Genomic DNA, 14815 nt, shown 5'->3' with positions numbered 1-14815 from the left:
ATTTTAAATCGCCATGACGTGGTCATACAATGGTTATGCCATGGTGATGTCAGATATGCAAAACCCTAGATTTCGGGTTTGGTGCCCTATTTAAAGACACTAACTCCTAGGGTTGCCACATTTAGAACCCTTCACTCTCTGAAAATGACTCTCATCCATACCCTAGCCCCCTTTTGCAAGTTTTGGCTCATCTATGGTGTTTTCTGACCTTGGAAGGAAGAGGAAGAAACTCTAGTTCCTTGATACAAGAAACTTAACTATACTCCTTGTGTGCATCTTCTGGATCCATTGTAAGTAATCAAGCTTCCACCTTTTTGGTCATCCTTCATAGATCATAGTTTTATTTCATCTTGGCTCATATTTGAGTTTGAGTTGGTTTGGTGAGATAAAGCGCTCAAATTTATATATCACCCTGGTCCCTTGGTCACTATATCTCCTGTATCTAGAAGTTGATTGAGTGTGAGAGCCATGCATGAGTTTTTGGTCACTTGTTCCTCATTTTGACCTAGTTGGATGAAGGAAATGAATGAGTCATACATGTCCATGAAGTTTAAATTTTGAAGGACCATTAGGGTCCCAAGATGTAGGAACAGATTTGGATCGCGAATTATATGTATGGCACCACATGGCCATGGTTTGACCACGATGTGGAGGTCACCTAGAGTTGAATTTTTCATATTTTTTAAGTTTTTTCATATTTGTTTTTGTTTTATTTGTTAATTTTTTCATATTTTTCATATTTTTCATATTTTTTGTTTTATTTTTCATGAATTTCATAACTTTTTCTTGACCATTTTCAAAAAGTGTAAAATGTATTAATATATTAGAGTATATTCTTAGTCAAAGGTATGGTGGGTTCATCGAAGGGATGAACATCAGTCATGGAATATAGGTTCAGAACTCTAGATCAAATGGGTCTCCGGTCTTAGGAAGCAAATTAATAGAGTTGATTCAATGATTGTAGCCTTGAGAGTCCCCGACTTTGTGGATCTCACTAGAAGTTCTGTCCTATAGCTAGGAAGTTATGGAATATGTTGGCATTGTATGTGTTTGTCTACAGTGGTTATCTAACTGAGGCTCGTGTTTGGAGCCACCTTGTTTTCAGATGAAGGGTTCAACAATAGTGAATGGTCAGGAGTCCTGATCCACAGTGGTATCAGCAAGGTAAGTCAGGGTCGGAAGGGTTCTGTATGGTTTGGATTGTAAAGAGATATTGTAATGATTGCGTTCCGAGATAGTTTTGCTTGCTTAAGAGCCAGTCGAGGTATTGGGTTTCCAAAATCCTGGGAGAATTGTGATGGTTTATTCTGTAGTGAAAGTTAGCGAGTCAAGGATAGTAAGGGAAGGTAGCCGAATGAATGAGCCGACTTTTAGTTTGGATCGGGTTCGGGAGGGGACCGTATGAGTGACCTGAAGTGGATATGTGGGGACTACCCTGGGTTAGTTACAGCAGCAAACTTCGAGGATGAGGTCTGATTTAAGTGGGGGAGAATTGTAACATCTTGTTTGGAGGTACTTTCACTTTTCGACCCTTATATTGAGATTTATTGCATTTTCATCCTTATAATGTCAGATTTGTGGCTGAGAGGGACTAATATTGCCATTTTTAGAATTTAGGGGCGGAGCCACGTATGCGGGGCATACGGGGTGGAGTCCCAAACCCTAATATTTAGGTTCTTGACCCTATTTATTCATCATTAACTCTCAAACATGGTTCCTTTCATCAGCCTCCATCCTCTCAAAACGTTTTTTTTGCAAACACTAATATACCTTGTGAGCATTTTTGAGTTTGGGTGTGTGTGTTTTGTGCCTTTGAAGAAGAAGGAAGGGAGTAGAGACCATCTTGGAGGAGTGAAGGACCTTAGATCCAGAATCACACCATCATTTGGCATCTCTTGGAGGTATAAAGTTCTAAACTTGGGGAAGTTATACTTAGATCTTGTTTTGGGCTTGATTTTATGTTCTATTGGTCCCCTAAGCTTGGTATTTTGAGTAGGGGTTACCCTAATCCATTTGAGTTGTCCTTTCAGAGGTTTTGGAGCCTCTTGAGTCATAAAAATGTAATCTTTGACACTAGTTCTTCTCATGCATGGTATTGATGGATTAAGAGGTTAAGATCTTTGGTGTTGGGCACTTAGTGGCCATGCAACTTTATGGTCAAGGATACCATTTTGGATTTTGTTGAGAGAAAAACTTGAGAAACACACTTGAACAAACGTTAGAACAAGTTTATATTGCGGAATTTAAAGTTAATCTCAAAGGATCATAAAGCTCAACAATAATATAAGTTAGAGTTAGATAGTTAGATGATTAGTTGCGGAAAGATAAGGAAACATAAAAGACAACAAGTATTATATCAAGTATACAATTAAGTTGATTCTTAACAAGGAATGCAATCAGACCAAGTTAGTAAGTGAGATCAAACTTAGTTATTAAGTCTAAAAAGACTTGCTCTCGAAGAGAGATTACAAGGAGTTACGATTATATTTAAGTGATGAGATAGTAGAGAGAAATGAGTGATAAGATTCAAGATGCGTAAAAGAGGTGTATTCATTAAGAAGTGGAGAACTCTATTTATAGAGTCTCGAAGATTACATACAACCTAATCTGTTTGAGTTGCCACGCAGGGCACTAAGAATAAAAGAAAGTACTTAAACAAAAGACAGATATAAGACTGAATCTAAGAACTGATGACGATGACTGCGGTTGTTGATGTGACTGCGGGGAGAGGTTGACAGCGGTTCCATAGGCAACTTCGGATCTCTTTCAAGTTTAAGAGGGTCACTTAATGTTTCAACAATTTCCCCAAAGTGACCTCTTCAACTTTTCTTTCAAGTGTTGAGCTTGAGGAACTTGATAAGAATCCACCAGATTTTTCTGACTTCCTTCAGCCATGCAATCCTCCTTGATATCTCTAACTTCACTTCAGCAGTTGTATGTTTGGATTTGTTGACTGCGGCTTGAATAATTTCCAACTGCTTCCGGGTCATACGATTCATGGCAGTCATCGGGATGAAGTATTTAGTTTCATCATTTAATCGTTTGAAGATGACTCCAAGATCTGGATAGTTGGTTGCTCCAAGGGATCTTTCTTGAAAGCCTTCAGTTAGGACCGGAGCTGGTTCGAGAGGAGGAAGGTTGAATTTCTGAGCAAGGACATGGTGGATATCAGCATCGATCTTTGCGCAGTCACACACAGTTTCTTTGAGAAAGGTACATGCCCTTTCATAAGCAATCTTCATCCTTGGGTGCTTTTCAGACTTATTCTGAAATACCTTTGCAATCAGGAAGATTTCTCCCGGGTTCATGCAAGGGAAGTCAGCTTGGGTTCGGACATAGTCTGAGCTTCTTCTTGAAAGGGTGTACTGGATGAATTTGGCCTTCATGAACTTTCGAGGCTTGTAATTCTTGACTGTGGAGGGTCTGTCATTTGACCAGATTTTCTCTATAGAAGACCCATGTTTGGCATGAAAACTGCTGAGCCTCTCAAATTCTAAGGGTGACCTCTTATCATCGGTGATACTGCGGTCAAAGGGTTCAAACACAGTGAAGAATTTTGCGTTGGGAGAGATAGGAATGTCCCAATAACCGTCAGTAGGGGGTTCAACGTATGTGAGGTAGGGCTTGTAATCGTCATCCTGTAATCTTCTGTGCGGATTGACCCATGAGTTGATGAGGGATTCATCCATTGTAATATCAACTCCATTTTCCCTCCAGATCATCTCAACAAATTTAGCTGATCTCCAGTCAGCTTTTTTCTATTTGGTTGCGGGAGAGTCGTTTGAGTGATCTGATGACATGTGGGAAGCTAGGTTTTTGAAATGAGGGGGAGTCTCGGGTCTTTCAGGAGAAGAATGAAATCTTTGAGTTGGTGAATGTGGTGGGGATTGGCGTGGTGGAGATTGCGGTGGAGTTTGAATTGGTGGTTGTTGCGGTGGAGATTGATTACTTGGACTCTTCTGAAGAGAAGGTTGCGAAGACGGTTGAGGAGTAGGAACTTTTTCATTGATGATGGGAGTGGAATGCTGATGAGATATTTGATCTGCGCTTTGGTCTTCACTTCCCCCTTTTGAGGGAGGAGCCACTGGTACTTCCTCAAGCCATTGCTTAAGTCCATCAAGCTTACCACAGACTTGGTCAAACTGAGCTTTTAGAGCATCCGCAAGTTGTTGGTTGTTTGGGATTGCGGGGTTGAAGAGCAAACGGTGAATCTCCTTGGTGAGTTGCAGGATTTCAGGACCGTGAAAGTTAGAGGATAGTGACCTGCGGAGATTGTTGATTGTTGACTGTAGAACAGAGATTGCGGATTCATACACATTGTGTGTTTCTTCAGCAACTTTCTGAGACTGAGCAGATTGGTCTTTGATGATGGTCTGAAGATCCGTTTTGATGGAGGATACTTCAGAAATGAGTTTTTCAACAGTGGAGATGAAGTGTTGATGATCAGCTTTGCGGTTGTTGTCTAGGGCCCGGATCCCCATTTCCACTTTCAGGGAGATGCATTATGCAGCAAGACGTTCTCTGGTTTCCAGTCTTTCATTGCGGTCGATGAGAGACTGCGGGCCAGGCGATTCTTCAGATTGCGGTTGGGAAGATTTGACTGCAGCCAGAATCTGATCTACTTTGTTTAGTAGAGAGATAAATTCTTTTCTGGAGACTGCTTTCTTCTTTTTCTTCTTCTTCTCCTTAGGCTTTGACATCGAGTGCTGAGAGCCGCTAGACTCTTCTTCTTCATCGAAAAACATCATAACATCTTCTGACTGTTCTAGCTGATTGACTTCATTTGGATCGAAGTCATCGAAGCCAAAGATTGGTGCTGAACTGACTTCAATTGCAGTGCCATCTTCTTGAGAGTTGTTGTCAGCAGTGGTAGGAGGGGGCTTGGATGTACCTGCACCAACGGGATTGGCCTGAGCTTTGCGGATTGTCTCAGCCATTGCTTCCATACAGTCCTAGACTTTGAGGATTGTGGCAACCGTATTGGCATTATTGATGGCGTCGGCCCAGTATTTGGCTATTCAACCTCTTGCTGCTTCTGTTGAAGTTGCTTAGTTTGTTGATCCTTTCTTCCTTGAAATGCGCTACGGAAAGCGGCATACTCCTTAATGTCGGATTCTGAGACTGGATTGTAATGCCTCCAAGAATCATTTGATTCATCCCCGTCAAATCCTTGAAAACGCATCGAGGTGTCCCTCGGGTTCACATATCCTTGCACGTTTGTGCTCACTGTGCCTAAACCACCTGGATTTGATGTAAGTAGAGTAGGATTTCCGGAGCTTCCTCGGTCTCCTTGACCCGTGGTCAAGTTTGGCCTCGGCTCCGTTCTGGAATGGGCTGAAGAATCGCCCTGCGGTTGGGTAGGTGTTTGGATTGTTTGGATTACAGAGTCTAAGATGGAGCGCAACTCCGATTCTTGAAAGAAGTGTAGTTTGGAAGTCCTGGAGACCTTAGGGCGAGAAGAACCAATTAGATCCTCTTGGGATCTAGTTGGGGGTGAGTCTCCACGTTGAGATAAAAAGAGCACACTTTCTGTGTTCGAGTGGCTAAAGAGGGTACCCCAAGGACTACCGGAGTCTTTTGAGAGACTTCGGTATCGGTCCGGTCACGCATTTGGCTAGTGGATTTGGTTTTCCTTTTCTTGAGAATGGCAATAGGAGCAAAGTCAGGATCAGAATCGTCGGAAGATTGATTGGATTGAGAGTTACTTTCAGATGATACAACTTGTTGGATTTTTCGTTTCTTTGAGGGTTCTGTTTCCTTGGGAGCTTTGGTTTTCTTGGATGCTTTGTGTTTCCTGCGGGTTTTATCAGTAGAAAGTGTTCTTGCTTTGCTACGGGGGCCTTTCTTGGGAGAAACTAGCTGTTTGAGCCTTGAAGCATTGGATAGAGTAGTAGAAGATGGGACTGCAGATCGTTCTGTTTGATTGGGTGCGGTTGTGGCTAATATGTTTTGACTTGGGAGAGGCGGGGTAGAAAGGTATGGGGCAATACCTTCCGTAGCCTCTATGTGATCCATGACTATTTGGGTCTCAAGTCCAACCGTAGTCAGGATGTGGATGGGTAAGCGTCTGATAGGTCCAAAAATAGATTGATCTTTAGAAGGAGTGTACCTTTTGAGATCGCGGGTGATGAAAAAGTTGATGGCGTTGCCCATACTTATCTTGGCGTCTGAATGCAGGTCTGAGATGCAGAGAGCCCAAAACCTTGCAAAGGTGAGCTCGGTTGGATTTTCCTTTGGGTTCTCCTTAGGGATGTACTGAAGAAAATCATCCCAAAGAATTTGACCGTAGTTAACATCGTGTCCAGTGAAGATGCTCCATACGAGCTCAAGAAGTTTGAGGCCCATGTTGTCTGTGCCTCCGGTTCGTCCAGACAAACTGCGGATCACAAAATGGCATACTAATTGCCATACCACAGGCAGTTGATTCTTCTTGAACTCTGCAATACCCTTGAGTTGCTTCTGGTATCCCATTTGATACAGGGCGGAGGTGATGTCTGTGACACTAGGTGAGAAGAACTTCGTCGAGGGATGAACCAGTAAGTTGATTGAAGCAAGAAACTTGTCTTTTGTCAGAATGACCAAAGAATCATCAACCAAGTTCAGATGAACTTCTTGCAGATTGTTGAGGGGACGATGTGCAGAAAAGGCACATTTGAACAAAGTGGAGATGGGAACCACATCAGTGAAGGCATCGAACGGTCGAGACAGAGGATGATTGGAGATGAACTTGATCATGAGGCGAATCGAGTCATTGTATGAAGAGTGATCATCGAAGATTGCCCTAAAATTGCTAGATGCAATGGTGGGTGATTGGTTCCGAGTAGCAGAATCTAAACCAGTGGGTTGAACAGAGGCTGATGCTTTCGATTGTTTCTTGGAGATTCCTGATTTCACCATTTTGAAAAAGGTTGAAGAACTTGCAGAAAAAACTTGAGTTGCAAGGGGGAAGAAGATGAAGTTGTTCGTCTTGAGGGTTCAGAGAGCGTAAAGCTTTCTTGGAGAGGAAAAAGGTTTTTATAGTGGCGGATTCCAAAAGTTATTGTTTTTACCCTAAAAGGTGATTAAGGGTAAAAACAGAAATATTAAAAAAAAACATTATCTGCCAAAAAATCGTTTTAGCGAAAGGTTATTGTTTTTTTGTTTATTTCAAACAAAAGCATTTAATGAAGTGTCAGACGCGACACCCCATGTCTGCTGAACGTGTGGTGAGGGGTGAAAATCCGTTGAATAAAGGTGGAATTTGTAACGGATTTGACGTTTTGGAGTAAGTTGAAAAGACAGTTTAAGGAAAAGATTATCTAAAAGGATTTCTTTTATTGGAAACAGATTTATTTTGTCATCACACCTAAAATAGGTCTGACAGGAGGTTTATTTGAAAAGAGAAACTGAAACGATCATATGCGACAAAAGAATATTTTTGAGAATGTTTTTCTTATTTAATGAAGGATCATTAAATAGCACACAATGTTTCACGAAATGGAGCAGCTTAAAATTCAATCACTGAGATTGCGGTTTGAAATTTCATTGCGGGTTGAGATTTCATTGTGGGTTGATATTTCATTGCAGATTGAGACTTTATTGCGGATGAGTGGTTAGATAACTGCAGTAGAAGAAACTGCAAAAAACACTTGAACACAATCAGAAATAACAATCAATAAGGACCCTTGAAATATAAGTATGATATATAGTTGCAGTATATACTGTATATTACGGTACAAGAGATGTACTGCAGTATACAAGATATGCCATAACTATGTAAGATAGATATATTTAGTTAGGACCGCAATGGTGAGCAAGAGTGGTCTACGGTACCTATCAATTTAAAAAGAATTGCGGATCCGGATTCATCATTCCTAACATTTGTAAGAAACGGTTGGGTTTTGTAGAGTCAAGTGCCTTTGTGAATACATCAGCAATCTCTTCATGAGTATGGACAAAAATTAGTTCAATGTTACCTTTCAGGATGTGGTCTTTAATGAAATGATACCGTAGCTCAACATGCTTTGTTTTGGAATGATGAATAGGATTATGAGAAATCACTATGGCACTCTCTGAGTCACAGTAAATCGGTATCCGCTGCATCCTGTATCCGTAGTCTATAAGCTTTGTTTTCATCCACAAGACTTGTGAGCAACAACTGGCTGCTACCACATATTCAGCTTCTGCGGTAGACAGAGAGACACAACTTTGTTTCCTTGATGACCAGCTAACGAGTCTTCCACCGAGAAATTGACATCCACCGGAAGTGCTTTTTCTGTCCAATCTACATCCAGCATGATCCGCATCAGTGAATGCTTGTAGGCTGAAGTCGTTCCCTGCGGGATACCAGAGTCCTAGAGATTTGCTGCCTTTTAAGTATCTAAGAATCTGCTTGGCTGCGGTCATGTGAGATACTTTCGGATTGGCTTGGTATCTTGCGCATACTCCTGTTGCAAAGACAATGTCTGGTCGACTTGCAGTGAGGTACATCAATGATCCAATTATTCCTCTATAAATCTTGTGATCCACTGATTTGCCGGAAGGATCATCAGATATCTTATATCCGAAGGCCATGGCTACCTTAGTTGAAGAACAGTTGTCCATTGAGTATTTCTTTAGTAGTTCAGAGGTGTATTTCTCCTGATGGATGAATATCCCTTGAGGGACTTGTTTCACTTGAAGTCCTAGAAAGAAATTAATCTCTCTATTCATGGTCATTTGGAACTTGTTGGTCATGAGCTTAGCAAATTCATCCACCATCCCCTGATCAGTCGATCCGAAGATGATATCATCCACATATATTTGTACAAGCATAAGGTGATTACCATTTGCCTTTCTAAATAAGGTGGGATCAATCACTCCTCTTTTGTATCCGGACGAGACAAGAAATTCAGAGAGAGTCTCGTACCATGCTCTCGGTGCTTGTTTTAGACTGTAGACTGCTTTTTCAAGCTTGTAGCAGTAATCTGGGAATTCAAGACATTCGAAGCCTGGAGGTTGCTGAAGATAAACCTCCTCTTTCAATTCACCATTCAGGAAGGCACTTTTTACATCCATTTGATGTACTTTGATATTCTTGTGAGCAGCATACGCTAAGAAGATGCGTATGGCTTCCATTCTGGCTACTAGGGCGTATGTTTCATCATAATCAACACCTTCAAGTTGAATATACCCCTTTGCGACTAGTCTAACTTTGTTTCGAACTACCGCACCGGATTCATCCAATTTTTTCTTGTACACCCATCTGGTACCAACAATATTGTGACCTTTTGGCTTCGGAACGAGTTGCCACACTTTGTTTCTTTTAGACTCTTCCAGTTCTTCTTGCATTGCTGCTATCCAATCAGGTTCCATTAATGCTTCTTTCATGGTTCTGGGTTTGACCGAAGACATAAATGTTGCATAGTAACAGTGATCAGATAAGTCTTGTGAAGACCGAGTTTGGATGCCTGCTGATGGGTTTCCGATGATTTGACCTGGTGGGTGGTCCTTCGTCCATACGTGTAGACGGGGTTGAAGGTGGTCAGTGGCTGCGGTGGAAGGAATATCTACAATATCTGAAGATTCTGCGGTTGGGGACGGCAGTTCCCTCTGGACATGTGAGCAGCCCGCTGAATTGTCTTGAATTGGAAAGGTGGGATTGGAGTCTTCTTGGACAAACGATGGAGGTTCCCCCTGGATTGCGGATGGGAGTTCCCCTTGAACCTGAGAAGGTTCCCCCTGGATTGTTGGAAGTGTGATAATTCTCGAGTCTGTTCTTGTGTCGATGTTTTCTATGTCTTCATCATCTGAGTCAGAAGAGATATCCGATGGTAAGGATTCTCTACGGATAGGAACTGGAACTGCATCATCAAGTACTGGAACCTCGATGGTTGTCACTTGATCCGGAGTCGAGCTTTCCCCCTCAACCGGCGAGGTGGAAGTATTGAGTGATACTACATCGGATAGAGATGGACCAGATACGTCAGCATGCTGTTGTTGAGCTTCCGGAGACACAAGAACTTCGGATAACTTGGTTATTTCTACGGGGTCGAAGAGATCGTCATAGTTTACTTCAACTATATTTAGTGGCCCCGAAGAGGCAGGAATATCACTTTCTAGGATTGCTTTGGTTTCGGTTGATGGAGCGGTGTTGTGGACGTAAGAGTCATCGAACTTGAGATCGAAGCTTTCAACTATTAGCCTTGTGCGTCTAATAAGAACCCTATAAGCAACTTTGTTTGTTAAGTAGCCAAGAAAGATGCCTTCATCAGACTTCGGTGCGAACTTGTTAAGATGATCTCGGTTGTTGATCACAAAACATCTACACCCAAAGATATGGAAGAATCAGACATTTGGTTTGCGGTTGTTAAGGCCCTCATAAGAGGTTTTACCGAGACGCTTGCAGATGATGCTTCGGTTTTGAACAAAGCAAGCTGTGGCCACTGCTTCGGCCCAGAAGTAGAGAGGAAGATGTGTGAAGTTAAGCATAGATCTGGCTGCTTCTACCAGGGTTCGGTTTCTTTGCTCTACTACTCCATTTTGTTGCGGTGTGTAGGGAGCTATGAAATTGTGAGTGATACCCTTTGAAACCAAGAAACTGTTTAAGAGATGGTTTGAAAACTCGGTTCCATTATCACTTCGGATGCGACGTACTGGTAACTTGATCTGAAGTTCAATTTCTTTGATAAAATTGATCAGTATCTGCGGAGTTTCGGATTTGAGTCTTAAGAAAAAGACCCATGTGAAACGAGTGAAGTCAATAACTATAACCAGTATGTATTTTTTGTGATGAAGACTGGCTATGGTAGATGGACCGCAGAGATCAATGTGCAAGAGTTCCAGTGGTTCATAAATTGAAGAATCAATCACCATTGGGTGACTTGCTTTGGATTTCTTGCCACATTCACATGCAGGACAGAGTGTATCATTGCTGAACTTGAGGATTGGAAGACCTTAGACGAGTTCTTCGGTGACCAGATTGTTGATGTATCTGAAGTTGAGATGAGCTAGCTTGTGGTGCCATAGCCAGCTGACTTCAGATACTGCTTTGGATAGAAAGCATAGTTGCGGTTACCCAATGATCAGAGAGACGTCCAGGGGATACATGGTCCCTTTGGACTTTGATTTGATCAAACAAGTGCTTCTATCGCTGGTCACTACATAGCAGTATTCATTGTCAAATTCAACCCTGTGGCCTGCTTTACATAGTTGGCCTACACTGATGAGATTGTGTTTAAGGCTTTCTACATAAGCAAACTTTTGAATAGAGAAGTTTCCCGTAGTAAGAACACCATAACCTCAGATTCTCCCATTCGCATTATTGCCGAATGCGACATTTCCACCATTGCAAATTGGCCTGAAATCCCGAAGGTATTCTAACCTTCCGGTCATGTGCAAGGAGCGGGCACTGTCGATTAACCATTCTTCTTCTTGTTCCTCCTTGCACAAAGCCTGAGTATTACACAGTTAGTTTAGGCATCCAAACTAGTTTGGATCTTGGGACAAAAGATGAATTTCTGATTGATGCAAGAACCGAGGTTGCAGGGACAGGTTTCGTGTCAACTTTTATGCCTAGTCTTGGGTGTTTGTGAGTTTTTAGAGTGTTGCGAGGTTTAGAAAAGTTACGAGGTTTTTGATAAAGAACCAGATTTGACATGAGATGAACCTTTTTGACAATTACACTGACATGCACAAATTTTGTCATTTGACCTGACATTTTGTTTGGTCAGCGGTCTGAATGACGAGGTAGGCTTGTGACCAGTCTGAGAGTGGTGAGATCTGACATTTTGTTTGGTCAGCGGTCTAAATGATGAGGCACGGTTATTGGTATTTGAAAAAGTACGTTTTGCAGAAGTGAAAGCATGGAAGGATTTCTTGGAAAGTGATATCTGGAAACTTTGATGTGATATTAAAAGTGTTGGAGTTGGTAAAATCCCTTACCATTTTGGGTCATCTAAGGAATAGATTTGAAAACCATTGCTTCGAAAACGCTGTACTCTCTTTTGGGTTGTGTCAGATGTTTTTGAAATGCTTGAAACTGTACATTCCTTTTTGTATGTTTTCTTGATCGGAGAGTTTTTTGAAAAATAATGTGAGAAAGCAAACTTTTCTGGACTCTTAGATTTTGGAAATCTGACATGCCTTTTGTTGTTTGAAAAGATTTCCCGATTTTTGCCTCGGGATCGAATTTCTTCTTTGAAAGCCTTTTTAGCTATGGTTTTTGGAGAACCGCAATCATTAGTGTTCAGATGCGGTTTCCTAGAAACCTTTGAAAGTTTTTGAAAATGAGGGATAGATTCATCCGAACTAGAAGATTCAGGACTTTGAGAGCATTGACCCATTTCAAAGTTTTCTATGGGTAATTCATGATGAATTGGCTGAATAGTCATAGAGCTTTTGACTGAAGACTGCGGTAAGGATGATTTAAATACCGCAGAATAAGACTGAGTTGGGACTTTTGTGGGACTTCTGTGGCTCATGACTGCAGTGAGGGACACTGCGGTCTGAGGGCAGAGATGGAAAGTCCATTGAGACTTTGGGACTTTCTATGAAAATTTCCTCATCAAAAACTGATGAAGTTTGAGAATTGGGATAGATTGTACCACAGATGGGAATTTGATCACTTGAGTGACCCAAAGATTCAGGCAAAATTTCCTCAATGACACAGTTCTTACTCAGATTATGAAGTCTATCGAAGTGAGTTCTGATGTCTTCGGGAAAAGTTTTGTCATTGACTGGGAAATGGAACTCTCGGTCCGGAGGGACATAAAGTCGATCTTTGTTAAACCGGGGTGAGGAATCCTTTGCGGTAGGATATCCATTGGATCAACCCCAATTATAGGTATTATCTACGGTTCCATTGTTCACCAAATTTTCAATAGCTTCACTTTCATTGAACAGTTTTTCTATTAAAATATTTAGTCGTACAATCTCACTCTGAGCTAAGTCTCTTTGGTTCAAAGCTATCTCTAGTTGTGTTTCACTCAACATTCTTGCATCTTTCTCTAACTCTAAGTCCTTTTCTAACATAGCTACTTTGAGTCTTTTGTTATCCAGTCGTCCTCTTACATGGAACATCTCTTGGGACGCTATGTTCTTCTCATCTAGAGCTTTGTTATAGTCTGTAAGGACGGCAGCACATGTGTCATTAAGTTTGTCTATGAAAGGTTGACAGTCATGCATGCTATAGTTTGGAGTTTGAGTCATAAGTTTTACATGTTCGACGATGCTTAGAGTTCCATCTTTTTCCATGTAGCAGTAGTTATTTTCCAGCTTTGTAGACCCATCGTCATCCGTAGTTGCCAGCATGCAAATCTTGCCTTTACCTTTGATGTTGCTGATGTCTTCGTCTTCATCTCCGGATGACCAAACTTGATGGTCTCTTTTTACATGGGCTATGTATGCCCTTGTTTTTTCCTTTTCTTCCAATTCTTGAGCCATTCTAAGGTAGAATTCTCTGTCTTTCATTATGTTAGCCTTGCAATCTTTTGCAAAATGATTCTCCTTGTTGCACTTGTGACAAATTACAACATCACTTGTATCTTCTGAAGAGGTACCAGAGTCAGTTGGATTGATGGGCTTCGGTGCCTCTTTGGGTTGAGTGGTATGAGGTTGCGGTGGTGGGTGAGAACTTTTGGGATATCGAGAGTGGTTATTCTGTGGGTTGAAGTTGCGGTTGAATGGAGGTTTGTTGAACTGCTGATTCTTACAAAAAGAAGGAGGTGGTAGTCGGTTGAACTGTTGGCTAACAAGAGCAATAGCCTTCTGAAATTCTTCTTCATCATCATACTCTGAGTCAGCTTCGTATGACTGCGGAGGATTGTCATACGAGGGAGAGTAGGATTGAGTGTGTGGAGCTTGTGCTATAAGAGCAAGTGGTCCTCCGAAGTCAGCACAATCTTTGAGTACGGTGGATTCTTGTGCTTGCAGTTCTCCGTAGAGCTTGTAGAGAGACAAAGAATGAATATTTCTATCTCCTTGGACTATCCTCTTAGCAGTGGTCCAGTGTCTTCCCAAACCATTGAGAAACTGTAGATTTGTTTCATGGTTACTTCGGATGGTGCCAGCATTAGATAACTTAGTGACTATGAGGTTAAACCTTTTGAAGGAGTCTTCCAAACTTTCGCCAGTATGAGCTTTGAAATTGTTGAACTCATTGAGTGAACTTGTGAGCTTCTTATCTTGAGCTTGTTCTGACCCTTCATACAAATTTTTGAGAACCTCCCAGATATCTTTTGTTGATTTGCAGTTTATGATAATGTCGAAGTTGTCAGGAGCAACTCCACAAGAGATTTCATAAAAAGCAACAACATCATTTTCCATTTTATCGAGATCGTCTTTGGTGGGACGATTCATAACTGGTTGACCTCCTCCTAGTCTGGCTGTGGCGCCGTCGGTTTGAACTGGTGTAAGAACAGGGACATGTGGCCCTTCTTCTACAGATCGCCATACATCTCTACCAAGTCTCCTTAAATATCTTTCCATTCTCTGAGACCAGTGATGATATTCATTTGCCACCAATATTGGGGCTCTATTAGAACCACCAACACTGTTGGAAACACTGAGAGATAATGCTTGTGCCATATTTCCTTGTTTTTTTTTGAAAAGTTTTTTTGTTTTTGTTTTTTTTAAGAAATGAGCTCTAGTGGTATAGAAGGCGTTTTGAAAATCAGAGTTTTGCTTCAAAAAGCAACCACTATGGCTTTGATACCAATTTTTGAAAGAAAAATTTGAGAAACACACTTGAACAAACGTTAGAACAAGTTTATATTGCGGAATTCAAAGTTAATCTCAAAGGATCATAAAGCTCAACAATAATATAAGTTAGAGTTAGATAGTTAGATGATTAGTTGCG

Source organism: Lactuca virosa, chromosome 8 (assembly GCF_052849685.1).
Source record: "Lactuca virosa cultivar CGN04683 chromosome 8, Lactuca_virosa_CGN04683_v6, whole genome shotgun sequence".
NCBI lineage: Eukaryota > Viridiplantae > Streptophyta > Magnoliopsida > Asterales > Asteraceae > Lactuca > Lactuca virosa.
The sequence above is the reverse complement of the archived record's forward strand: the minus strand, read 5'-3'. Positions refer to the sequence as shown.